Source organism: Dromiciops gliroides, chromosome 2 (assembly GCF_019393635.1).
Source record: "Dromiciops gliroides isolate mDroGli1 chromosome 2, mDroGli1.pri, whole genome shotgun sequence".
In the NCBI taxonomy this organism is placed as follows: Eukaryota; Metazoa; Chordata; class Mammalia; order Microbiotheria; family Microbiotheriidae; genus Dromiciops; species Dromiciops gliroides.
Genome location: NC_057862.1, coordinates 576,715,875 through 576,743,546, shown reverse-complemented (window position 1 = coordinate 576,743,546; position 27,672 = coordinate 576,715,875). Strand labels below are relative to the sequence as shown.

At 39.6% G+C, this 27,672-nt stretch overlaps 1 protein-coding gene across 1 annotated transcript in view; it reads right to left on the bottom strand.

The window, feature by feature from the left end:
* The window catches only part of GPCPD1 (glycerophosphocholine phosphodiesterase 1), an 85,277-nt gene extending 81,949 nt beyond the window's left edge, over positions 1–3,328 (bottom strand). Inside the window, exon 1 of the mRNA XM_043981327.1 lies at positions 3,006–3,328. The gene's annotated coding sequence lies outside the window, so the exon portion shown is untranslated. The remainder of the gene's footprint in view (positions 1–3,005) is intronic.
* Between the last annotated feature and the right edge of the window lie 24,344 nt (positions 3,329–27,672).

Here is a 27,672-nt window from a genome sequence, read left to right as displayed (position 1 = left end):
CACTCTCACTCTCTCTCTCTCTCTCTCTCTCTCTCTCTCTATATATATATATATGTATATATATGTATGTATGTATGTATGTATGTATGTATATTACCCCAAGAATAAAATACATAAAACAACTTAAAAGATTATAAATGTTTGGTGCCCTCATTTTTAAGGTAAGTTTTTATTATATTAACCAAATTTCCTATGATCTACAATATCACCTTGGGCAAAGGGTCATCTTCATGTATCCCACAAATTAATGTTTTTAAATAGGAAAAATTAAATGAAAGAGAAACACCCTATTTTACTCACCTGAGCTTGCCTATATTATTTGTATTTTTAAAAGATTCCAATAAGTTGGCAGCAAAATACATGACAAATTTTAAACTGTCATTACCCTGTGAAATCTTTTACTATATAAGCTTTTACCAGGTAAATATTTTCTGACTCACATTGTAAAGCTACCTCCCTAACTTTGGGAACAAAAACATATTATCAGAACCTTTTCATAATAAAACTTAATAAAAAATGTTGTTACAAACATTTTTAGCTTCCCAGTAGCATTACAAGAATGGACAAAAAGAAACAATCATTCACAATTTTCCTTTTTTGTTTATTCAATAAAAGGAAAAAATTTCAATTTCTTCTTGCCCCTTCCTAGATACACTGGATACACATAATATCTTTAGTTACTGAAGAAGAGCAAAGAAAAACTTCCAAATTCGAGCACTTGGGATTCTCCATTTCATGTTTGTTGTATGGGTCCATTCAAAATTGCCTCCCTCCTATTTTCTGATGCAGTTTTGCACCACCAGACAGTTCCCATTAGGTTATTACTTTTGCCTGATGATAATGCTTAACGTTTCTCAGACTCAGTTTCCTTATTTGTAAAAAAAAAAGATGTATTTGCCTCACAAGGTTGTTTGAGGGCCAAATGAGACTGTGTGTTTGTGTCTAGGACTTTTCAAACTTTAAAACACTATATAATTTTAGCTATTATTATTACTTCATAAGAAGAGTAGGGATAGGGATTAGAACTGTGATTTTTATTGGTAAAGGCAACATGGGGGAATCCTACCAATTCAAATCACCATCCTTCTCTGCAACTAAGAGACTCATAAAGTTGCCTAGGATACTTTGATATTATGTTAAGTGATTTACCCAGGCTCACAAATCAATATATACCAGAGGTAGGAATTGCACCCCTATCTTCCTGACTCAGAAGCCAGCCACTCTAGCACTCAGTCTCTTAAAGAGACAGTAAAAAATGTTAAAGAAAGCAAGGTTCTTTCTTCCTAAAAACAATCCAAAGTGCTGATAGCATTAAAACTGTATAATGTTAGAAAGAAAAAAATACAGCACTCTTAGGCATTCATACTGGAACATTGTTTCCAATACCCAAAATAATCAATAATCCTGGGGATAATATGAATGCTCTAGATTATCATGATATTCCATGATGCTTCCCACCAAAGCCATGACTTCAGAATTCAAGAATTTCTACAAACAAACCTCAACAACTGGAGAAAATGTTATTTCATGTTTAGTTTTCCTAATATGCCCATACAAAGTATATAGGGGGAGGCTTGGGAATGGAGAGGAGTCAGACTTCTGTTCAAATGCCATCTTAGTCTGGGTGTGTAATCTGAGCATGCCACTTCTAGTCTGTGTGGCTCAGTTGCCTCCTCAGGAGGCTGGCTACAAAAACTTCCTAAGGTCACTTCCAGATCCAAATCTATGACTCGGGAGTATTTATTTAACATACATTAGCAAATACAGCAACAAGGAAGGGAACGAAATTTTCCAACTGAGTAGTGTTGAATATACTGTATACTCAATGAAGCAAACCTTTTAGATTCTAAAAGAATACTACTAGCTGTCAAATTATCTGAATGACAAAAGCCCTTAATGTTTTCCAAAATCTTTGCTGAAGAATCATAGGATGCAAAAATGCACTATACCAATTCCTTTTATTGAGGTAAACCGACTAAACAGAGCTAAAAAGGCAGAGGGTTTAAAATGAACATTTAACATTCCAACAGAATATAAATTCCTTGAGGGAAGGGATTATTTGAGTTTGCTTTTATCCTGGTCCCTAATCCTGGATCATAACACATTGTAGGCATTTGATGTCAAAAGAATTGACTCATAAACTAAAATTTATAGATACAGGTCTTTGGCTGACAATCATACTTTTGTTGAAAAAGACAAACATTACCATAAATAGGAAATACAAGGAGGCTTGCTCAATTAAGGATAAGGAAACAACCTCAGGAGTTGATGAATTGTAAAAGCTTTTTATAAGTATTAATTTTCATCCTTAGTACACGTATTCCCAACGCCTAGCACTTGAGAGCACTGAATAATTTCTTGTTAACCGAGAGATTAGCCCGCAACTCGAGCATTATGCAGAAAGTCCAAGATGAGGCAGTACTGGGGTCCGGTACCCGAGAGGGACAGAGTGATTAAGGAGATTCATCAACCAGGTCTCAGTTTAGGAAAAAAGTCAACACAAAACTCGACTCGATTAATTCTCCACAGGCTGGGTGCCAAGCCCTTACCTCCCAGAAGAATGCCCACATCACCTAGAGGCGCCGGCGACCGAGGCTTACCACCGGCCGGCCACCCGGAGATTGTCCCTTATGACCCCCAGTGGACCCCCTGCCCCAGCCCGAAGAGAGCCTCGCCCCCTCACCCAGCCTCCGTTGGGGACTCCACCCCACCCCGCTCCGAGGCATCCCTCAACGACAGCACCCTCGCCTTAGGACAGTGGGTAAAAGGGGGTCCCTGGTCCCCGGAGGGCTCGTCACCACACGCCCTTCCTCCCCCTTGTTCCCTAGACCTCGGGGTAGAGGACACGACCCTCAGACCTTGGAGGTGAAGACACGACCCCCGCCGGCGAGACAGTCCTCACCAGCCAGACACCTTTCCCCAACGCCTGGCAGCTCACCTGCCCACCTGCGGCACATCGCGCGAGTGCCCCTCCCCCATCACCTTCCCCGCCTCCGCGCGCTCACCTGTCGGGGAGGGGGGCGTCTGCAGGAGAGAGGAGAGGGGGTCCCCGCTAGGACGGGTTCCGAGCGTCGCCCGGCGCTGCCTCCGCTGCCGCTTCGATAAGCGCGTCAGGTCCCAGGCCCCCTCCTCGAAGAAAGAACCAAGGAGAAAATCCGCTTAGCGCGACTACCCCCGCCTCTCAGTCCCGAGGCTGACGGTGGCTGCCGCCGGCGCCGCCACAGCCGCGCGAGCGCTTCACGAGGGCTGCCCGGAGGCAGACCAGAGAAGGAGGAAACGGCTTCTCTCAAACCGGTTTCAGCTGCTCCTGACCAAACAGCCGAAACCACCCGGGGGGAGGAAGGCAGGGGGCGGGGGACGGGGTATGAGTGGAGAAGGGGTGGTGACGTCACAAGGCAGCGCCGCGCTAAGGCCAATCAGCATCCTGGACGCGGCCCCTAAAGGAAACAGCGGTTCTTGGAAAAGCCTTCTCTTTCCCTTCCGAGGTTGGGGGCTGGCGCCTTAGTATCTTCGGAGATTTTGTTCCCTTACTCTAGCTCTCGGTCATCGGCCTCGGGCTGGGGGCTGGGAGGTCGGTAGAAGAGTACCGCGCCCGCCCCCCTAGCGCTGGGGTCTTTTTGTTTCCAGTCTGTCGGGGGGTGGGGGTGGGGGTGGGGTGGGGTCGGGGACAGGAACCTCGCCCCGGACCCCCGCAAACTGGCTGGGAAGTGGCGGGTTCAGCGGCGTTCGCCTCCCGCCGCGTTCCCTAGGGCTGCCAGTGTCTAGACCATGTTTCGAAACTGACAGATGAGAGGGGATTTTTTTTTTAATTTTTAAATCCCAGAAATTGTTTTAAAACATGGAAAAATGTGTCTTTTTGCACTGTCACCAACACGCCACGGAGAGTTACTGCAGGGGGACATTAGTCTCGTTAACATTTTTTAAGGAATCCATCTATGCCAGGAAAAAAAAAATCACTTGGCATGCTTTGAACTTGTAAAAGTGGAGGCTACCTCAAAGAAAGTAGTTTGCAAACTTCTTTCTCAGGACAATGTTTAAATGTTTGCTTGCCTGAAATTTTATGTTTCCCAGCATAATTATAAAGGCAAAAAAAAAAGTTAAATTTTCGTTTGATATCATTACTATGGCTGAAAATGCATTGAGAAAACTGGATTAACTAAGGGTTGGAAAGTGTTGGAATTGGAAAAGGCTTCTCTGATGGGTTGAACTACACGATCACTCCAATCCTCCCAGCCTTGGGAGTCTGAAAATTTTATTAGTACTTTTTACATTAAATACACTTTGCAGTAATAATGATGTGGGGCTTGGTACCTAATAAGGAATTCAATGGACTAATAAAGTTTGAACTGGCCAACTAGATATCAGGAAGGACACACCTAAAAAGTTTGGGGAGATTAAATTCTATAGCAGGAAAGTCAGGTGTGGCTACTACCTGAGCTAGGACACCGAGATCATTCCAGAAGTCAGGATTGTCATTCCAAAAGAAAATTCCCCCTGACTCTCAGGAAATCTTTCCCCACCCCATCTGCAAAGGGAACTTTCCATTGTCAGATGGTTACCCTATCCACCCTCTAAAAAAGGTTTGGCCTTTCATTCTGCAAGAAAAATGTCTCTAAGCCCCTGGAGGCGAAGCCTTTTACTTCCCTCTTGGTCACTCTCTCTAGTGCCCAAAATAAAAGACTATTTTATTCTAATTGGATTGTGTGCCATTGTTGTAATTCTTTACAGAGGAATACATAAGGACCCCCACCACCTATTTCCCCATGACAATTAAAAAAGTAAAAAAAAATCCCTTACACTTATATAACACCTATATGAATTATCTCAATCCTGTGAAGTAAGCAGAAGTAGGCATTATGTCCCACTTTGCAGATGGCAAAACTGAAGCCCTGAGATGTTAAATAACTTGTTCGTTGTATATAACTAGTTGATGGTAGAACAAGGACAAAAGCACTCTCCACTGTAACCTGATGACTGACTAATCTGGGGCCCTTGACTATATAGTACAAAAAATTTTTTTCAGTTCTATTTATTTTATAGCTTAAATAAAAATTAAATGAGATAATATTGATGAAAGTATTGTCTAGATAAAGGATATGTGAATTATTGCTGTAACAGATTTTCTTTGCTCTTCACACCCAGAGAAAGAACTATGGGAGTCTGAATGCAGATCAAATATACTATTTTCACTTTATTGTTATTGGTTTTTCTCTTTTGTTCAGGTTCTTCTTTTACAACTATTATTGAAATATTGTATAACATAATTGTATATATATATAACTGATTGCAGTCTTGGGGAGGGAGGAGGGAAAGAAGGGAAAGAGAAAAAATTTGGAACTCAATTTTACAAAAATGAATGTTTTGGGGGCAGCTAGGTGGCACAGTGGATAAAGCACTGGCCCTGGATTCAGGAGGACCTGAGTTCAAATCCAGCCTCAGACACTTGACACTTCCCAGCTGTGTAAACCTGGACGAGTCACTTAACCCTCATTGCCCGCCCCTCACCCCGAATGTTGAAAACCATCTTTACATGTAATTGGAAAAGAAAATACTACCAAAAAAAGATTTTCTTGATAGCCTGAAACTGATGTTGTTCTGTTTCTAGTCATACCCTAGATTTATCCAATGAATTCTCTTACTTTATTTCATCACCTAGAATTCCCTGTAGTTATCACTTAGACAAGTCATCATTTGCCAAAACATGTATGTTTTCAAGATGCAAACCAAAATGTTCCTGCTTAAAAATTAGTTCTGATACATTTCAGATTAAGAGCTGTGTTTATTTATCTTGTTCACACTATCAATCTGTCTTTGTGGTTTCTAGTACCTGTTACTTCTTCGAACTATTAAACTTTCTACATAGTTTGACTTTTTGTTGTTCTGAACCTGTGACTTCACTATGTTGAGAAGTTTCATCCACCAATGCAGGTAAACAACTATTAATGAAATGTATAGTCTTACAGAGTAGACTGGACAACTGAGAAATTAAGTGACTTGCCCACAGTCAGAGACAATACTTGAACCCAGATCTTCTTGACTCCAAGGCTGGTTCTACTACTCCATGCTGCTTCTCTTAGCTTAACTAAAGTGGTTAATTCAGATCTTAAATTACTCCCCACGTAGTTCAATTCTTTAATAAATCCATAAAATGTAGGTAGGTGGTGCATCAGATAGAGCATTGGGAGCTTAGAGTCAGGAAGACCTGAGTTCAAATATGGCCTCAGACGTTTAGTAGCTTGACTTAGTAGCAAGTTAATTTAATATCCGTTTCCTAGTGTAAAATAATAGCACCTACATCTTAGGGTTGTGAGAATCAAATGAGATAATAATTGTAAAGGACCTGGTATATAGTAAGCACTATATAAACATTAACTATGTTATTGCAAACACTAAAAGGCTACATGCCCTATATTTTTATTTACAAAATAGATTTTCTTATTAATATTGGGAAGTTATATTGAGAAATACCCTTAGTGTAGAATATTTCACATTCAGTGGAAAGATAAACTGAAAAAATTACTGGAACACCAGAAATGAAAAGACCTCGAAAAGAACAGAACAAGGCAAAGTTCTTTCTTCTTTCTTCCAAGAGTTAGGAAAAATTCCACTCAATTCTAGCTAAAATTATTCTTTACTTGTTAAGAAATAGGTAAAAGCTTACTAGTTTTATTCAAGGCACAGTTTTATTGTGTTTTGCTCATAGCATGTCTACTATGAGGTTGCAGATTCTATATACATAAAGAGATAACTGGATATAGAATTACTACCAAAATGATAAAAGATATGTTAAGGGCTTTAGTTACTAATCACCTATTTTTGTCTTACAATGCTTTGAACTCTTTTTGGCTTTTAATATAATATAATCTTTAGGGGGGCTGCTAAGCGGCACAGTGGATAGAACACGGGCCCTGGAGTCAGGAGGACCTGAGTTCAAATCCGGCCTCAGACACTTAACACTTACTAGCTGTTTGACCCTGGGCAAGTCACTTAACCCCAATTGCCTCACCAAAAAACAAAACAAAACAAAACAAATATAATCTTTACTTCTGATAAATCCCTTTTCTACACAAGCCCTTTTTTATAATGATAAGAAGTAAAATGAAATATTACAATACACTACACTAGTACTGGATACTTTGTAACCAGTACATGAATTTTTATTATTATTTTTTTTTCTGGTGAGGCAATTGGGGTTAAGTGACTTGCCTAGGGTCACACAGCTAGTAAGTGTTAAGTGTCTGAGGTCGAATTTGAACTCAGGTCCTCCTGACTCCAGGGCCGGTGCTCTATCCACTGTGCCACCTAGCTGCTCGAGTACATGACTTTTTAATCCTAAATGCCTCAACCATGTTTTATACTTTCTCCTGTTAAAATAGACTCTCCTAAAATAGCCCATCTACTTACTACTTAGAACAGCTAGGTGGCACAGCAGATAGAGTGCCAGACATGAAGTAAGGAAGACTCATCTTCCTGAGTTCAAATCCAGCCTCAGCCACTTACTAGCTGTGTGGTCCTGGGCAAGTCACTTAACCCTGTTGGGCTAAACTGGAGAAGGAAATGGCAAACCACTCCAGTATCTTTGCAAGAAGACCCCATATGAGGTCACAAAGGGTTGGACACAATTGAACAACTTACTGCTTAAAGAACTGAACAGCTGACACAGTTGTAGTAGATTCATGTTTGCCTGGTGCACAAGTAGGTTACTGAAATAGTCTTACCTTTGAGCAAAAGAAAACAGCTTTATTGCTCTGGTAGGTACCCCATGGATGTGGGAGGCTAAAAGAAAAGACACTTTAAACCCATAATGGCAGCCAGCCAAAAGCTAGAATCAGGAAGGGGGCATTCTTGGCATTTGTGATTCATTAATTATATGAATGCTTTCATTGGGACTAGAGGGTTAGTTAGGAGAATTAGGTTCTGTTGATTCTACCCGTGATTTGCTGAGTGACCTTGAGTGACTTATTTAACATCAGAGACAGTTTTACTGTTATAGGGCCTAGCACCCCAGAAGTTCTCTGGGGTACATCAAAGGACAGACACACCTAAAGAGATAAGTGGAACCTGATCAGGACTGAGCTAGCCCCAGGACCATCACCCTTCATTCCAATCTCCCTCACCCCTGGAGAGATGTTTGGATATGGTTGCTGCCTTTGTGGCCTGAGGAGGAGAGAGAGGGCTTGAGAGATCCGCAGCCACCCCTCACCCAACTCCCCCAGCCACCACCAGTGGGGAATAGTCCTCCCTTAATAAGGGAACTTTCCACATTCAGATGATCACCCCCATTGGTCCTCTATAAAAGTATCTGCCTATCTCCTGCTCGAGGAGATTGGTATTTCAGAGTGCTTTGTGCCATGCCTTCTCCTCATGAGAAGTCCAAGGATTTCTCTCTTGGTTTCCCTTCCCCAGCCCCTAAATAAACTATTATCTTATTCTATTGGATTTGTGTGCAACAGGGTGTAATTCTTCTAAGAGCAATTCCTAAGGACCCAAACCTCAACTCCTACCCCAACTCCAAACCCTCTACCCTATTTTCCCCACAACATTTACCATCAGTAAAATGGGGATAATAATTCCTCATCAGGATGCTATGATTTAAGTTTTGCAAAACATTTGAAACTTTAAAAAAAAAAAAAAGGTATTCAGTTGCACAGTGGATAAAGCACCAGTCCTGGATTCAGGAGGACCTGAGTTCAAATCCGGTCTCAAACACTTGACACTTACTAGCTATGTGACCCTGGGCAAGTCACTTAACCCTCATTGCCCTGCCCAAAAAAAAAAAAAGGTATTCAGTCAATACAGTCTACAATGCTGTTTCTCTTTAGAGAAGCACATTATAGGAGATAAAGCGTTGATATTAGAGTTAGGGAAATTTGTGTAGTCTTATAACACATACTAGTGGTATGACCATGGCACTTAGGTGGTCCAGGGAACTCTTCTCTCTCTCTCTTTTTTTTTGGGGGGGGGGGGAGGGGCAGGGCAATGAGGGTTAAGTGACTTGCCCAGGGTCAAACAGCTAGTAAGTGTCAAGTGTCTGAGGTGAGATTTGAACTCAGGTCCTCCTGAATCTAGGGCTGGTGCTTTATCCACTGCACCACCTAGTTATTCCCTCCAGGCAACTCTTTGAGACATAGGGAGTTTCTAAACTCTCCACAGCAATGAAATCAGAGGTTCTTAGCATAGAGTTTATGAACTTTTAAAAATACATATATTTTGAAAACGATTTCAATATAATTGGTTTCCTTTGTAATTCTGTATATTTTATTTTACACCTTTAAAAACATTATTCTGAGAAATGATCCATAGGCTTCACCAGGCTGCCAAAGAGATCCATGACATAAAATACATTAAGAACACCTGCCCTGGATGTCTTGGAGTAAAATACTGTTTTTCTGTTCATTGACATTTGTTAATAATGAAACATTAGCTTCTGTTGTGGCTGCCATTGAGGCTACAATCATGCCACAGCCATGGCCATCCACTACCCCATAGCTGTGGGCCTCAAGATGAGCCACAAAGTTACCAAGAACGTTTTCAAAGCCACTGCTGTGGGAGCCTGACCAAACACACCAAGTTTGTGAGAGATATGATCCGGGAGGTGTGTGGGTTTGCCCCTTATGAGAGGCAGGCCATGGAATTGTTAAAGGTCTCCAAGGATAAGGGAGCCCTAAAGTTCATCAAAAAAAAGGGTGGGAACTCACAACCCAGCCAAGAGGAAGAGAGAGGAGCTCTGCAACATCCTGGCTGCCATGAGGAAGGCTGCTGCCAAGAAGGACTAGACTGGACCCTGCCCACCTTTCCCCAATTACCCAATAAAGCTTTGACATAATAATAATAATAATAATAATAATAATAATAATAATAATAATAATAATAATAATAATAATAATAATAATAACAGTAATAATAATGAAACGTTAGATAATTTAGAAATCTATCGAGATAATATCATTTATAGGAGACATTTTTTCCCTTAATAATTTGCAAATGTCATCTCTGACCAGAATCTAGAGATTATAGAAGAAGATTTTTAATCCTTTGTCAAATAATAGGTACTTGACAGTAGAAAAAAGAAAACCTGAAAAGACACTGGGCAGAAGGTGGATAGGGGTTGAGACTGTAGGAAAAAGTAGGCAGGAAAATGGATTTTTCACCTGGGCAAGCACTAATTCCCAGAGTTATAGAATCAATGAAGAACAGAAAGTTGGTATTGCCTAGCCAAAAGAAAAGGAGAAGGACTACTAAGTAGTCAGTGTCTTATAGACTAAATTATATCAAAATTCTCATTACCATGGTGACATGATAGGCAGATAGGTAGTGCAGTGGATGGTGCCAGTCCTGAAGTCAGAAAAAGCTCAGTTCAAATTTGGCCTTAGACATGTGCTGGCTATGTAACCCTGCACAAGTCACTTAACCTGTTTGCCTCAGTTTCTTCATCTGTAAATTGAAAGTAATAATAGTACTCATTGGGGCAGCCAGGTGGCGAAGTGGATAGAGCACTGGCCCTGGAGTCAGGAGTACCTGAGTTCAAATCTGGCCTCAGACACTTAACACTTACTAGCTGTGTGACCCTGGGCAAGTCACTTAACCCCAGTTGCCTCACTAAAAAAAAAAAAAAATAGTACTCATCTCCCAGAGTTCATGTGAGGGTCAAATGAGATAATAATTGTAAAGCACGTAGCATACTGCCTGGCACATATTGACAAGACTGGGCAATGGCCTGCATTTTGCTCACCCTACACTACCCCACCCCCACCCCCTGTCCATATCTTTCCTGGTATATAAATAGGAAATAGGCCCTCCAATCCTATAATAGCTGATGAAGTGGTAACCATAACCTGCACAACACCTTTCAGTGCTAGTTATCAAAGCCTGGCTCTACTACATATGGAGAGAGTATTTTACAGTTTCTCTTTAAAAGAAAAGAATATTTCCATTAGACCCACTATTTTAAAAAAAATAACACATTTGTCCCATATGTACTGGTCAGGTTTTTTTTTTTCCCCTGTGTTTTGTGCTAATGTTCTTCCTCCTCTGTAAAAGCCTTGAGTCTAGTGAAGATACATATCTGGAGGAAGGGGAGAGAGCTTCTTTACAAAGCTTAGTGAATTGAGATTCCCATTAAGCTTACTCCACTTCCTTTCCAAGATTCTTCCCCATGGGACCCATGGGATCAGTGACCAAACTTAAAAATTTAACTTTATATCAGTCCTTGGTCTGTATCTGCAAAAACACATTTTTATGTTCCCTCAGCACTCAGGATGGGAGAATGATTTAATGTGAAATAGAAAAGTAAATCATAGAATAACTTTTCCCTGCCATTCATAGCTATTCATTCATTACTGTTTTTTTAAAAATGGGTCTAGAGGGGCAGCTAGGTGGCGCAGTGGATAGAGCACTGGCCTTGGAGTCAGGAGTACCTGAGTTCAAATCTGGCCTCAGACACTTAACACTTACTAGCTGTGTGACCCTGGGCAAGTCACTTAACCCCAATTGCCTCACTAAAAATAAAAATAAAAAATAAAATAAAATAAAATAAAAATGGGTCTAGAAGACTAGGAAAGGGGAATATTTTGAGAGCAGACCAGATGGCCTGAAATAGCTCCTAAATGCAAATCTCAACTTCTCTCCAGTGTTTAGAATTTAGAACCACATAGAACAAATATTAAAATTGCACATTTGATTTTACTGCTTCATATATTCATATTGTGTCTAAGAAATGGCTTGGCAAACTTTTTTTTTTTTTTAAGTGGGAAATGGTCAGCCCAAACAGGCTTTTCTGTAAATGGATGCAAGTTCACAAAGTCCACTACTTAAATGAAATCTTTTCTTGCTTCAGCACATTGAATTGATCTGACATCGAGGATTTTTGAGGGAGAAGGCATACACACTTATAAACTGCATCAGTGGATTTAATAAGATCATGTTTCCCTAGAAGTAGCAATCTTGACATTGTTTAGTAAAGTTCAATAATTATTGTATTGTTGGGGCAGCTAGGAGGTGCAGTGGATAGAGCACCAGCCTTGGAGTCAGGAGGACCTGAATTCAAATCCAGCCTCAGACACTTAACACTTATTAGCTGTGTGACCCTGGGCAAGTCACTTAACCCCAATTGCCTCACCCAAAATAATAATAATAATAATAATAATAATTGTATTGTTCATGTCTAATATATAAAGAGGGAGAAGCACCAATACCATTTTGGAAGAAGTTTAAAAAAATTTACAGTGCTAAATATGTCACATTTAAATAGCACTTCAAGATTTGCAAAATCCTTTTCTGATGACAACCTAGTGAGGTATGCAATGCAGATAGCTATACAGATAATACAATACAGATGAAATAACACGTTTTGACAGGTTGTCATTTGCCCATTGTTATACAAGTAATAAGTATCTGAAATCAAATTCAAACCCAGATCTCCTAGTACCAGATCTAGCACATTTTCTCTACAATATGTCTTACACTTGGTAAGCACTCAGTAAACACTAACTGATCATAGTGGAACACAAATTCTAGAAGTTGAAATTTGATCACTATAACTAAATGATTTTGCTAAGCAATAGAGTCACACTTTTTTGCATAAAGTAACTTGGTTAAAGAGAAATATTACTAGAAAATCCCAAAGTAAGGTGCTGTTATTATTTGGGTTTGGGGGTATAAGAAAATAACTTAAAGTTGATTCGATTGAAACCACACCTACCTGAAAGCCTGGCCCTGGGTGGGGCGAGGGGGGGGGGGTTCTCTGAACTCTGACCTCGCACCTTCTGCTCATGGACCACCCTCAAGTCCAGTGAACCAATGGATTTGGGAGATGCTAGCCAATTAGCTTGAAGCAGTGTGTAAGGACCACCTCTCCTCCAGACCCAGAGGAAGCTTCCACATTCACACAGGCTCTTAGACACATTCATGGTGACTAGATAGACTTCTTAACTTTCTGAGCCAAGTTTTCTCTCTACTAATATTTGGTATGCTTTAGTAAAGGCTTTATGCCCAAAACTGGTGCTAAAGCTTCTAATTTACAAGTGTGGTAAAAAAATATGAAAGTTTTTTTTAACAGTCAGTTAGGATAACTGAAAGACGCCAGTTTTTCTTTAAGGACCACCCTTTCTGGGAGGAGACCAATGGCATGAGCTACACACGCCAGTGCGCCTGCTGCGCATGTCAGACTGCCTGCTATGCACTCGACTTCCGGGGTGCGAGCTGAAAAGGCAAGGAGAGAACGGAAGTGGGGCTTTTTTCTGCTCCGCTGGTCTCCTGGCTGCGTTGCACAGACAGACTCAGACTGGAGTTTGACTTGGCCCGGCTCTCGGTTAACAGCACGCGCTTGACTCGGTCTCTCTCCCCAAAAGTGGCCTTCAGTTTTGGTGAGTTTTATACAGAATATAGACTAAGCCTAGACTTAAGACGATTTGTATTGTATTTCTATTTTCCTATCCTTCTAATCAACATCACCTTGTGACTACCATACAATAAAGGCTCTATCTAGAAAACCAGAAGCTTCTTCCATTTACTAGTCTGGGAGATAAATTAAGGGAAAAGTTAAGTAGGGGAGATTTATGATCTAATATCCAATTTTAATCTCACACAAGTGACAAATATATGAGAAACCCCAGATAATTTTCCCTAAACTTTGGGACAGAAATAAGGTGACCACATATAGTTTTACTTACCACAGTGGGAAAGATCTCAGTTTTATGTAGAATTGATGGCAGGATGCTATTAACTAACTTTTCCTATGATAGTGGCTCTAACAGGATATACAGGCTGTTCAGGCTAAAATTATAAGGAAATTCAAGAAGGGTTTTAAATGTTAATAGGTTATCAAGAGGAAGTTAGGGAGTACATTTCACCATCCTCCTTCCATCTGTTGTTTAGGAAAGGATGGGAAAGAATAATCAAAATGGGATGAGGACTCCAGAGATGTCAAATGGGATGAAAGGTCCCAAGATTAAACAGACTCAATTCTTGGTCATTTCCTCACTTCAAGCATAGATTTAGACTATTATCAAGAGGAATTGGCCAACTCAATGGACAGGAGGCAAATGCAGAGAAAAGTAAAACCTTTTACTTCAACATTGTTGTTGTGGACTTTGCAAATGAGTTTTCCTCCACAAGTCTCCTGAAAGTAACTAGGTGGTGCAGTGAAAAAAGCACAGGGACTAGAAAGTCAGAAAGATCTGAGTTCAAATGTGGCCTCAGACTTATCAGCTGTGTGACCCTGAGCAAGTCACACCTCCCCTTTGCCCCAGTTCCTCATCTATAAAATGGGAACACACTAGAGATTCCCATTAAGCTTACTCCACATAGCAAACCACTCCAGTATCTTTGCCAAGAAAACTCCATGGACAAAGTCCATGATGCCATGTAGAGTCAGACATCACTGAACAACTGAATAATAACAGCAACAACAAAAGTCTGTTTGCCCTTTGTTCATTCCCTGAATGAATTCAGTTGACTCTCCTATCAGAGGAGCACATGCCAGCAGACAAGCAAATACCACTTATCAAAGCAAATTAGTTTCCTTCGTTTTCAGTTTGGTATTTATATCAAATGAATGTAAAAGGCCTAGACTTCCCAGTATGAGTGTCCCCATGTCTCTTCCTTGGATGTACCATGTAGGTATGTTACAATAATGTGTAGCATGACTTGACATAAAAGATACTGTCTAAGACTATAAATGGTAGAAGTTATCAGTATTTATTTGTATAAGGATTTTTCTTACCAGTAGAGTTCCCGTAACAATGAAATCATAGCAAGCCAGCCTAGTAGAAGCAGTATAGCACCCTGAAGGAAAGACATGGTGTGACATGTGCCACTAATGGGCAGACAGACAGGCAGACAATCCTAAGAGCTCAAGAAATAGCTGCACTCACCCCTATCACCACCAGCTCTACATCCAGCCTGGCCCCTAAAGCCATCAACTTTGTGGAGATTCAATTGGCAACAGCGTCCACAGGTGCTCCTTCTTCTCCTCTCTTTCCTCTCCAAGGTACCTTAGGCCCAGAAAAGAAAGTTCTTACCACCAAAGTCCTTGGCACTGTCAAATGGCTTCAAATTAGGAACATCAGGTTGAGTTGAATATGATGGTATGATCCTAAAAAGTAAAATTGGGTAGGGGGAGATAAAATGGTGTAATTATAAAAACAAGGCATGAATGAAAGAACGGTTAGGGTGAAGGCAGGAAGGCATGGAGGGCTGTTAATGCTAGAATCTTATTCTCATCAGAACTGGGTTAAAGAGGCAATCGCATATACATTTAGAGGGATAAAAGTCTTCTTAACTTAGAGAGAAATAGGAAGGCAAGGGGATCAGATAAGAGAAGGACTCTTAGAAAGGTGAGCAGATCAAGAAACAGGTTCAGGTGAGAGGATAAAGGGAAAGGTGGGGGGAGGGTTCTTGAAAGGGGTATAGATTAGGGAGACAGTACCCCTCTGGGATACTCCCTATCCAGGTATAATGAATGTTTGACTCTGGGAAAAATAAGAACACATTTTAAAATTATGAAAACTGGAGGTTTACCTAATATGCCAGAAAAACTTCTTCCATTTAGCAGTGGTGCTGTTTCATAGCTTTTCTTAATAACTGTTAAACAGTTACTATTGAAATAATTGCATGCATTAATAATGTTATGGTAGTTAAAAACAACTTTGTTTTAACTTTGCTAAACTTTTACTGTTTTCTTTCTTCAAGCTTCCCAGGTATTTCAAGTTTTCATGCCCCTAGCAATTCAAATATTATGATGGTCTTCTACGTTTAATAATTTTTAATTGATAGATGTTTGAGTAAGTTTTATTTCAAAATAGGATATTCGACTGAACTTTGTTTTACTATCGGGTGATTTGTTAAAACCTTCTTTCCCTTAATATTCTATTTCATTGCCAGGATTACAAACTTCCATAGCATTCATCTACCTTTTAAATGTTGTCCTAACTATATTAATGGTATTTTTAGGCAAAAAGTGTGAATTATCAGAGCCAACCTTAATGAGGTATTAACTAATTTTTTTTGCTGAAAGATGTGATTACTGTTACAATTAATTTCTAATGAAAATGTAAAAAGATGCGCCTCCCCACCTTCTAGGCTGTGATTTTCACCAGATATAGAGAACTCTAATTCTCTCCCCATAATGATATCCAGCTTTCCCTCTTTCTGAAAAGCTCTCTACTTTCCCCCATACCCTGACAGTTCCTGTCTTAATCTGCTCTTCCCCACCCCTGGAAGAAGTGCCATCCTCCTATCTTCCCCTTGGGCTCCTAACTCTTCTGAAGTTGGAAAGGTTCTTAGTGCCTCTCCAATCCAGATTCAGTTGGATCCCTCTAACCCTTTTCCTTGAATCTCACTCTATCCCCTTTCCAGAGGCAATTAGGAGCATTAGGCTTCTTATTAAGGACTACCCATCCTCTGGTCTTTTAGTTCTCTGCACTAGGTTCTGATCCTTCCTCTTCGAAGCTCATGTGACTGCTTGTCTAAGACCTGAGCAGCGAATGTTCCTGTGATTCCTAGAACAGCTGTGGTCCCTAATCACCATACTCTCCTGAATATAATTCCCCATGATTCCACTCTTTTCACTTTTGATTTGTTATGGAGAAATAGGGTAGGTTGTTTGGGATAGGGGAAGGGGTTTGCGGTCCTTAGGAATTCCTCTTTAAAGAATTACACCCTAAGAGAAAGCGGCTGTGATTACTCACAAACCAGGCAGGCTGAGAAGAAGCCCAATCACCCCCTGGGCCACGCTGTAGCACGAACGGTGTGTCCAGGAAGCAGCGCTACACTTTAAGGAGTAAAAAGCCAAGAAACAGTAAGCCAGGATGAGTAGGCAGAGAAAGCAGAAGACCATCGAAAACTTCTTTGGGGGAAAGGTAGACCACAATACATCCTCAGAAGAAGAAGATAATAATAGGGTCAAAGCTCCAACATCCAAAGCTTCCAAGAAAAATATGAACTGGTCTCAGGCCATGGAAGCTCTCAAAAGGGACTTTGAAGAGAAAGTAGGAGAGATAGAACGAAGATGTAGAGAAAGAGAGGAAGGAATGGAAAGAGAAATGAGAGCAATGCAGGAGAGTCATGAGAAAAAAGTCAACAGCTTGAAAAGCCAAATGGAAAAGGAGATTAAAAAACTGTCTGCTGAAAATAATTGCCTAAGAATTAGGATTGAACAAATGGAAGCTAGTGAGCTTATGAGAAACCAAGACACAGTAAAGCAAATCCAATTGAATGAAAAAATGGAAGGCAATGTGAAATATCTCCTTGGAAAAACAGCTGACCTAGAAAATAAATCTAGGAGAGATAATTTGAAAATCATTGGACTACCTGAAAACCATGACCAAAACAAGAGTTTAGACACCATCCTCCAAGAGATTGTGAGGGAAAATTGCCCTGATATTCTAGAAGCAGAAGCTAAAATAGAAATTTAAAGAATCCACCGATCACCTCCTGAAAGAGATCCCAAAAGGAAAACCTCCAGGAATATTATAGCCAAATTCCAGAACTCCCAGGTCAAGGAGAAAATATTGCAAGCAGCTAGAAAAAAGGAATTTAAATACTGTGGAGCTCCAATAAGGATAAAGCAAGATCTAGCAGCTTCTACATTAAAGGACCGGAGGACATGGAATATGATATTCCAGAGGGCAAAGGAACTGGGACTACAGCCAAAAATCACATACCCAGCAAAACTAAGCATCATCTTTCAGAGGTAAACATGGAACTTCAAGGAGAAAGAAGACTTTCAGGCATTTGTTATGAAAAGACCTGAACTGAATAGAAAATTTGACTTTCAAATACAACACCCTGGAGAAGCATAAAAAGATAAACAAGAAAAAGACTTCATGAGGGATATTAAAAGATCAAACTGTTAATATTCCTATATGGGAAGATAATACAGAGGACACAGGTCTGAACTGAATACGAAGGGAAGTTATGTTTTGTTCTTTGTGGGGTGTCATGTATGGGGCCGGATTTGGGCTTGGGGCCTCCTGAGTCCAGGGCTGGTGCATTGTCCACTGTGCCACCTAACTAACCCATAATGACACCCTTAAAATAGGGTTGAGGTGTAGGAGAAATAGACTGGGGGAGGGGGGAGGGGAGCGATGGTCTGGGGAGAGGTTGTTCATATGAAGGAAACAAGAGGGGAGGGGAAGAGGGGGAAGGAATTGGGGAGTGTTTGAACCTTAATATCATCAGAATTGACTCAAAGAAGGACTAACATACATACTCAAGTGGGTATAGTAATATATTTTGCCCTGAGGGAGGGGAGGGAGATAAGGGGGGGGGAGAGGGGAAGGAGGGAAGGGCAGATTCTGGGAGAGAGTAGTAAAAAGCAAAATACTTTCAAGGAAGGTGAAGATGTTCTGCATAATGGCACAAGTATGAAATATTGAATTGCTTGATTTCATAGGGAGGGTTGAGGAGAGAGGGAGGAAGAAAATTTGGAACATAGAATTAGCTCAAAGACCTTAAACTCATCAGAGTTGGCTCATGGAGGGAATAACATTCACACCCAGTTGGGAGGAGTAATCTATTTAACCTTACAGGAAAGTATGAGGGGAAGAGGATAAGGAAGGAAGGGTGAAAAACAAGGGAGTGCAGAGTAGGGGAGGGGACAGTCAGAAGTAAAATACTTTTGAGGAGGAATAGTTTAAAAGAAGATGGAAAATAGAGTAAATATCATGGGAAGGGAATAGGATGGAGGGAAATAGTTATGATGACTTTGCTGGGCTAATATGAAGAAAATTCTTTGTCAAGTTTAAGGTACATTATTTAGGGTATGATGAACAGGATACTATTAGAAAAACCTGGAAAGACCTACATGAACTGAAGCAGAGTGAAATGCACTGTATACAAAATAACAGCAATAGTGTAAAATGATCTGCTGGGAAGCATGTGGTTATTTTCAGCAAGGCAATGGTCCAATATAACCCTGAAGGACTATGAAAATGGCAACCCATCTACAGAGAAAGAAGTGATAGTATCTGAAATAGATGGAAACACATTTTTTTTTCTTTTCTTTTTTTTTTTCTTTTTTGGTGAGGCAATTGGGGGTGGGTGACTTGCCCAGGATCATGTGGCTGGTGGGTGTTGGGTGTGTGGGGCCGGATTTGGGCTCGGGTGCTCCTGGTTCCAGAGCCGGTGCTCTGTCCGCTGCACCACCTAGCTGCCCCTGGAAACACATTTTTTTTAAAAAATGTTTTTTCTCTTTGACAATTCCTTAGTCTGAAGTTTTGGGAGTTTTTTGACTGTTTTTTTCTCACAACCTAGCTAATGTGGGAATGTTTTCCATGACTACTCATGTATAATTTATTTTGAAATGTTTGAGTTCTAGTGGGTGGGGGTGGGAATAGAGGAGGAAGAGAAGTTGGAACATTTTTTTTAATTGATGTTAAAATTTGTTTTTACATATATTTTGGAAAATAAAATTCTATTCTAAGAGAATAGTCAAGTCATTCACAGTTCTTTTTTTTTTTTTTTTTTTTTTTTAGTGAGGCAATTGGGGTTAAGTGACTTGCCCAGGGTCACACAGCTAGTAAGTGTTAAGTGTCTGAGGCCGGATTTGAGCTCGGGTGCTCCTGACTCCAGGGCCGGTGGTCTATCCACTGCGCCACCTAGCTGCCCCCACAGTTCTTCATTGAATAATATTGTTGTCTCTGTGAACAGTGTTCTTTTGATTTTGTTCACTTCCCAATACATCATTCCATACATGTCTTTCCAGGCTTTTTTGAAGTTATCCTGTTTGTCATTTCTTACTGAATAGTAATATTCCATCACCACCATATACTCCGGTTTGTTTAGCCATTTCCCAATTGATGGGCATACCTTTGATTTCCAATTTTTAGCCACCACAAAAAAGAGGTGCTATGAATATATTTGTACAAAAAAAAAAAAAGAATTACACCCTCTTGCATACAAAGGGAAACCAAGAGAGAAATCCTTGGACTTCTTCTCATGGGCAGAAGGCATGGCACAGAGCCACTCTGAGATACCAATCTCTTTGAGCGGGAGATAGGCAGATACTTTTATAGAGGACTGATGGGGGTGATCATCTGACTGTGGAAAGTTCCCTTATTGAGGGAGGACCATCCCACTGGTGGTGACTGGGGGAATTGGGTGAGGATCTCTCAAGCCATCTCTCTCCTCCTCGAGCCACAAAGGCAGCAGCCACACCTAATCTTATCTCCCCAGGGGTGAGGGAGACTAGAATGAAGGGTGGTGGTCCCAGAGCTAGCCCTGTCCAGATCCGGTGCTGCTTATCTCTCTGGGTGTGTCTGTCCTTTGGTTTAGTTTCAAGGAGAAGGTTCTTTGATCTCTAGGGAAAATTCCTGGGGTTTCAAAGAAGAAGTTCCTTGACCTCCCCAGACAACTTCTGGGCTAACCAAGGTCCATAATATTCCCATAGAAAGTTTATCTGCAAATTATAGGAACCACCTTTTATTTCACCCTAAACTTTAGAGTAGAATTACTATGGGTGTCAAAATCACCCACAGAAAAGTTTCTTCTCTTTTCTGTGTATTAGCATTACTGACCACTGAGGTAGCCAAATTCCTCTTAACACTAGTCTAAATCTATGCTTGAAGTGAGGAGGTGAATTTTGGGGAAAATTTCAGTCTAGGACCAATCCCTATTCTGTTAACAGAGAACTTCTATTTTAAAAGTAATAAGTGCCTAGAAATGTATTACATATCAAATATCAAGCATCTATAATGTGTTAGGAACTGTATCAAGTACTGAAGATGCGATACAATGAATGAAATCCTAACGAGGAGTTTATATTCGAATGGGGAAGGCAACAAGAACAAATAAGCTTATCAACCTTTGATTTTTTTTAATTGTTTTTTTTCTGGGGCAATGAGGGTTAAGTGACTTGCCCAGGGTCACACAGCTAGTAAGTTGTCAAGTGTCTGAGGCCAGATTTGAACTCAGGTCCTCCTGAATCCAGGGCCGGTGCTCTATCCATTGCACTACCTAGCTACCTCCAACAAATAAACTTATAAAGGATAAATTTAAATAAATACTAAATAGTAATTAGTAATACAAGATAGTTTGAGAAGGAGGGTACTAGCAGTTCAGATAACCAGGAAAGGCTTCATGTAGAAAGTGTGGTTTGATCTACACCTTGGAGGAAGAGAGGAATTCTATGAGGTGGAGGTGAAAAGAGAATACATTCTAGGCCTGGCCCATAACTAGTCTGCAAAGCAAGGAGATGGGCATTAGAATATCATGTGTGTGGGGGCAACTAGGTGTCATAGTGGATAGAGCACTGGCCCTGGATTCAGGAGGACCTGAGTTCAAATCCAGCCTCAGACACTTAACACTTTGTAGCTGTGTGACACTGGGCAAGTCACTTAACCTTCATTGCCCTGGAAAAAAAAAAGAAAGAAAGAATATCATGTGTGAGGAATCAAAAGAAATCCAGTTTGTGTTTAGAGTCATAGTATATGGAAGAAGTAATATCCAGTAAGATCTAAAAGGAGTTGGGACAAAGTTGAAAAAGGCTTTAAAAACTAAATAGAGGAACTTCTTTTTGGTTCTAAAGGCAATAGGGAGTCACTGGAGTTTACTGAATAAAGGAGTGAAATGGTCAGATGTAGATGGTGAATTAACAAAGAAGAAATTAAACAAGTAGGAGGAAAATGAGGAGAAAGTAGTGTCATGAATAGAATACATGGAAAGAACTTCAAATCATGGTAATCACTGTGGTTCTGGAACTCATCATCTCTTACCCTAACCATTTAAGTAGGTTCCCTGCTTTCAGTTTCTACTTTCTGCAGTTCTTCCTCAGCACAGATTACAAATTGATATTACAAAAGAACTTTGACCATGTCATTCTCCTACTCAGGAAGCTTGAGTGACTTCTTATTGCTTCCAGGATAAAATATAAACTTTTCTGGTTCGATCTTCTTATGTTCCACCTCCTACATGAGGCCCTTTTTCTGATTCCCCAGTTATTAAGTTCTATCCCTTCATTCCCTGAAATTATTTTGTGTTTACCTTGCTGTGTAGACACTGTGTCCCCTAGAAGAATGTAGTCTCCTTGAAGTTAGGCACATTTCATGGTTTTTCTTTATATTCCCATCATTCAGCATAGTACTTGCTCACAGTAGGCACTTGATAAATGCATATTGAATTAAATTAAATGAAATCAATATATCTCTAAGACCACTTTCTAGTTCTAACATTTTGTATCTATATGGCAATGAAAAAAATGAAATTAAGTGAGATGTGAAAATGTGCTAAAAGTATGACATCATGGCTTAAGATGAAGTCCTCTTCTTCTTGTATAATGGTTCCTTAAATTCAATATAACTTGGATTTCAAATCCCTAGGTATTTTTTTATATAGGAATATTTTTGCATGATAAGAAATAATTAAGTCCCCAAAACTATTTCCTCTATTTCTATTCTTGCTGTTTCAATTTGATTACAGAATCACTTAATATACTACAAACAATGTGTTTTAATATTGATAAAGGCTTTGTGGGCAATGTGAAAATAATATAATTAATAATATAATAATATAAAGTTAACAATATGAGATACTTCAATGATTATATCTAGGTACTTAAAAAATTTATTAGATCATCTAATTTTATAGAATGGAAAGAAATATTCGTTATTTTAAACTATACCATATCTATTATTGGTTAAATACTGATGAATTAGTCAGATTATTCATAATTATAATTTTCACATTGCTTAGGATGAGACAAAATTCTTCACACTGCCACAGTTCTCTTGCTAGGTTTTTATGTCCTCCTAGCTCTTAGGAATTCAGATGCCATAAAGCCTTTTCCTAGTAGAAAGAAAACTAGACTCAGAGTTTGCAAAACCTGTGCTCTGATTATGACTAATATATAATATAGCTTTGTGACTGTGGACAAGTCACTTAACCACTACGAGCCTCAATTTCTTTATCCATGAAAAAAAAATAAAAAGGCAGCATGGTATAACAGATAGAAACTGGGCCCTGGAGCCTAGAGGACTATTGCAGTTACATACTAGCAATATCACCCTAGGCAAGTCACAGTTTTCAGTGTCCTAGTCAACTCTCTAACACTATAAATTACAGGGAAGATACCTAGTTGCAATGACAGAGAAAGTTTCTTTTTTTTTTTTGTGGGGCAATGAGGGTTAAGTGACTTGTCCAGGGTCACACAGCTAGTAAGTGTCAAGTATCTGAGGCCAGATTTGAACATTCTCCCTGAGTCCAGGGCCAGTGCTTTATCCACTGTGCCACCTAGCTGCCCATACAGAGAAAGTTTCTTATCCAAGTTACCTATTCCAATAAAATCATTGGTACAATTCTCCCTCCAAATAATGTACTTCACAGGATTATTGGGATAATGTGAGATAATATATATAAATCACTTTGCAAACCAAACATCACTAAATAAATGTATTTAATACTATTATTATATTCAAGACCTTCCACAATTTCAGCCTGATCTTCCTTTTCAGCACACTGTATGTGTGTGAGTATGTGTGTGTGTGTGTGTGTGTGTGTGTGTGTGTGTGAGTGTGCGTGATGTGGATTTCATATCCCAAATATTTTCCCACAAGTTAATTTCTCCTGATTAGCCTTATCAGGTCTACATATAAATTAATTATGTGCTAATAAAGCTATGTAACACATCCTGCCTATTCCCTGCTTGTTCTCTTTACCCCTTTCTATCCCTAGACTCATTTGGCCTCTCTGGATTCTACTCATACACATGAGTCTACCAGATTTGAATGAAGCCAGCTCAACTAAGAACAATTAAACCCTGTCAATCTGACTGTGTTAGAATGTGCCTTGAAATCTCTTAAAGCTAATGTAGATACACAGACAAGCAGACACCTGTAAGGGAATTCTGCTCTCCTAGGAACTCAAAAGATGAAAGTCATCTTGCTTGGATGAATGCCCAGGATCCTGGGCCCAGAAAGAAACACCTATGCCTATGACACAGCGAAATGGGGACCTAGTCAGAGAATGCTGAAAAATTTCTCTTCAGAATAGATCTGCATATCATGCCCAGAGACAAACATCTAAAAACAGCCCTCAGCAGATCTTCTGGCCAAACCCAGTTTATATTTTTGGCTGTTATGCTATAGCTATTGAGGCACAGCTGCTTCCAAATTGGAGGAGCAGCTCTCCTGTGGCAGAGTAGCAGGTATGGGGGGAAGCTAGGTGGCACAGTGGATAGAGCACCAGCCCTGGATTCAGGAGGACCTGAGTTCAAATCCAACCTCAGACACGTGATACTTGCTAGCTGTGTGACCCTGGGCAAGTCACTTAACCCCAATTGCCTCACCAAAAAAAAAAAAAAAGAAAAAAGAGTAGCAGGTATGGGTGCTGCACAACTGCTCCCCAGGCCTGTGAGTTTCTTCTGTGATTCTGTTGATATAGGCAGAAGACAGGTGAATATCCCTGTCACTTCACTTCCTACATTAGTCCAGACTCTATTCAAATGGGTATGCTCACTAGCTTCCAAACACACCTTGTACAAATTACCTCCAGTCCAAGCCAAGTCAATCCAAGCTACTAGTAATTATTCTGTGCAAGATACTATTCTAAGTGTTGGGGATGCAAAGACAAAATATCTTTCTTCCTTCTGTAGTGCCTTTTCTCCCTTTTAACACCTACCTAAATACTTTCAGTCTTTCAAAACCCAGTTTCAAGCCCTTCCTCCACTTTGAAATAGTCCCACCTAAGGCACAGTGAATTCTCTCCTTCAAATTCATCAATTAATTGATAAGAATTTATTAAATTCCTACTATGAATGTGCCAGGCACTGTACTAGGATCTGGGAATACAATTGTGATGCATTTGGTTATTAATCATGTACCTCATTGACATCTTTTGTAATTTTTATTTAACTTTTCAGGCAACTTCTTATGGTCAGTCTTAGCTTTCTGTTTTGTCTCAAGTACATGTTCAAAGATAACTCACCTCCAAATGAGCCATACCTGGTCTGCCTAAAAGCTGTCTCCCAGAAAAGCTTTACAACAAATATATACCTCTATCTAAAAAGGGTGGGGCTGGGATTGGGGAAGGGAGAACAGCATTGTATGAGTCACAGGACAATAAGGATTCACAGGCCCCAAAGGTGAAAGGAATCATATCATAAGATAAGTGAATAGTGCTAGGTATCCATCTGCTGAAGAACAGAGATAGCTAAATGCAGATCTGACATGACTATCTGGGAAGTAGACTTTCTCTCTGAAATTTAGGTTTGAGAGACACCATAGAGCTTGTCAGACTCACCAATTGTTAGCCACTACTACAGATTTATTTGGGAACGAATGAAAACAGCCAGAAGAAACCTGTAATGTAGCTCTAGTGACTTTGAAGCACTGAATACAGAAGATTAAGCAGGAACTTAAGTCAATGTTTTCATCTTTTCTCCTGGTTGAAGAATTTTGACCATAAAAGAGAAAAGAAAAAAACAGCAATGTACATGGTGTTAAAGAAGAGGATTTAGATTCATGAACCATGGTTTACAATACCAGAAAGATCTACCCACAGAGCTGCCAAAGCAATCTTTCCAAGGCATAGGCCTAATCATGTCAATCTCCTGTTCAGAACCTGTCAATGGTTCCCCATTGCCCACATGATAATAGGCAAACTCCTAAGCATAGTATTTAGAACCATCTACAGTCTGTTTCCTACCTACCTTTCTAGTCTCATCTCATACACACCAACTTTATGAACCTACCAGCTTACTAGTTGTCACCTGAACTTGTTACTTCATCTCTCAACTTCCCTGAATTCTCAGAAGCCATTCCCCATAGCTGTAATGTACTTCCACCCCACCTCTATTTTCCAAGACTTAATTCTTCTTTCAAGACTTCACTCAGAGCTGTATCCTACACGAGTCTTTCTTCTCCATTTCTATCCACAGTGGTTAGCACAATCTTCCTTCAACATTTTCCTTGTACTATGCTTTTTTCTGTACATGTGTTCCCCAACTAGTATATAATTTTTTTGAAGGCAAGGACCATTTAGCGCTTATGGAGAGAGAGAGAGAGATGTGCGTATGAATATATGTGTGTATATATGTAGGTACTTGATACATGTTTGTTCAAGAATTGAATGTTAAATCGCTATCAAGGAGCACTTTATCTCATGAAACCTAGGAAGAAGATGAGGGTTTAAATATGGTGGGGAACATTTTGATCAAAGAAGAGGGAAGCAAAAATGATATTGTTGTGGAAGCATACTGCAAAACCAACTTAGGATATGTATGATTTTTCTCTTTGAACCTCACATAAGATTTTGTTTTGTAGTTCTCTAATAGATTTATCATGTAAAACACATTCTATCATTATCTATGTTTGAATTTTATCCTACTACTAGACTATAAGCTTCATGAAGATAGGAACCACATCTTACCTAATTGGTAATTTTATGATGAATAGAATGCTCTTTTAAAAAAAAATAATAAGTTTCCAACAATACAATTACAAGGGATTCCATGAATAGGAACATTTGGGAAATCTTTCCAACTACAGGAAATCCCTCTTTAGATTGTACTCAGTTCTAGATCTACTCCCATCTTCTTAGCAAACTTTTTTGGCATATATATATATATATATATATATATATATATATATATATATATATATATATATATATACACACACATATATATATATATTATAGTTCACCTGATGTTTATGATCAGAGGATCATTGAAGAGAGTTTTTTTCTGTTATGCCTTTTGAGGAATCTTGAATGATTTTGATGTATGTAGAGTAAAAACCAACACCTTGCTATAGAAGAGTCTATAAGGCAACATTTTGTTCTACTGAACCAAATGCTTTTTCACAATTACTAACCAATAACCACAGTGGGATCTTATATTCTCTATAATTTATTGTTAATTGTGAAATGGTGCTTGTTCCTTGACAATCTCCTTATCAAGGATGCTCTTGATTTATGTATAGATGGTTCTCATAAAGATTTTGTAAAGATGGGAGAGTAAACATGTAAAATGATAATTCCAATTAATATACAATTTATTACCTTTGTTTAGTGTTATTGAAGTTCAAATTTCTTCCATTCTGTGATATCTTTCCCTCTTTCAGATATTCAGTACCCTCACAATTGTATTGCATTGTGTGTAGAATTCTGAGTTTCACCTTTTTAGAAGCACTGACAAAATTTAGTATAGTGAGAGAAGATGCAGAATGGTGAAGGATCTAGTTACCTTATAAAATGAGGAATGGTCGAAGGAATTTGGGAATGGAAAAAAAGGAAACCTAGGTTGGGACATCCATCTAGATCCATGGAATCTTAGAAGTAGAAGGCAATTTAGAGATCACCTAGTTCAACCCCCCTCTGTAAAAACAGGTAAAGAAACAAAGGCCTAGAGAGGTCAAGTTATATAAGCCCACAGAGTAAATTAATGTCAGTCAGAACTTGAACTTGGTCTTCTTGACTGCTTGCCTATTGTTCTTTCCACTATACCATACTGCTGGAAAATAGCTGAAGGGCTTACACTGATGCTTTGTAGCTCCAGAGAGGAGAATTAGAACCAATCGTTAGAGGTAGCGAATACTTCAAGTTTGTTTCCACATAAAGAATACCTTTCTGACAATGACATCTGCTATAATTGTTGGAGAAAGACATTACATCATAGTGGGTGGAAAGATGATCTCAAATCCATTAAGACCTGGGTTCAAAGTTTTGCCTCTGCTATAT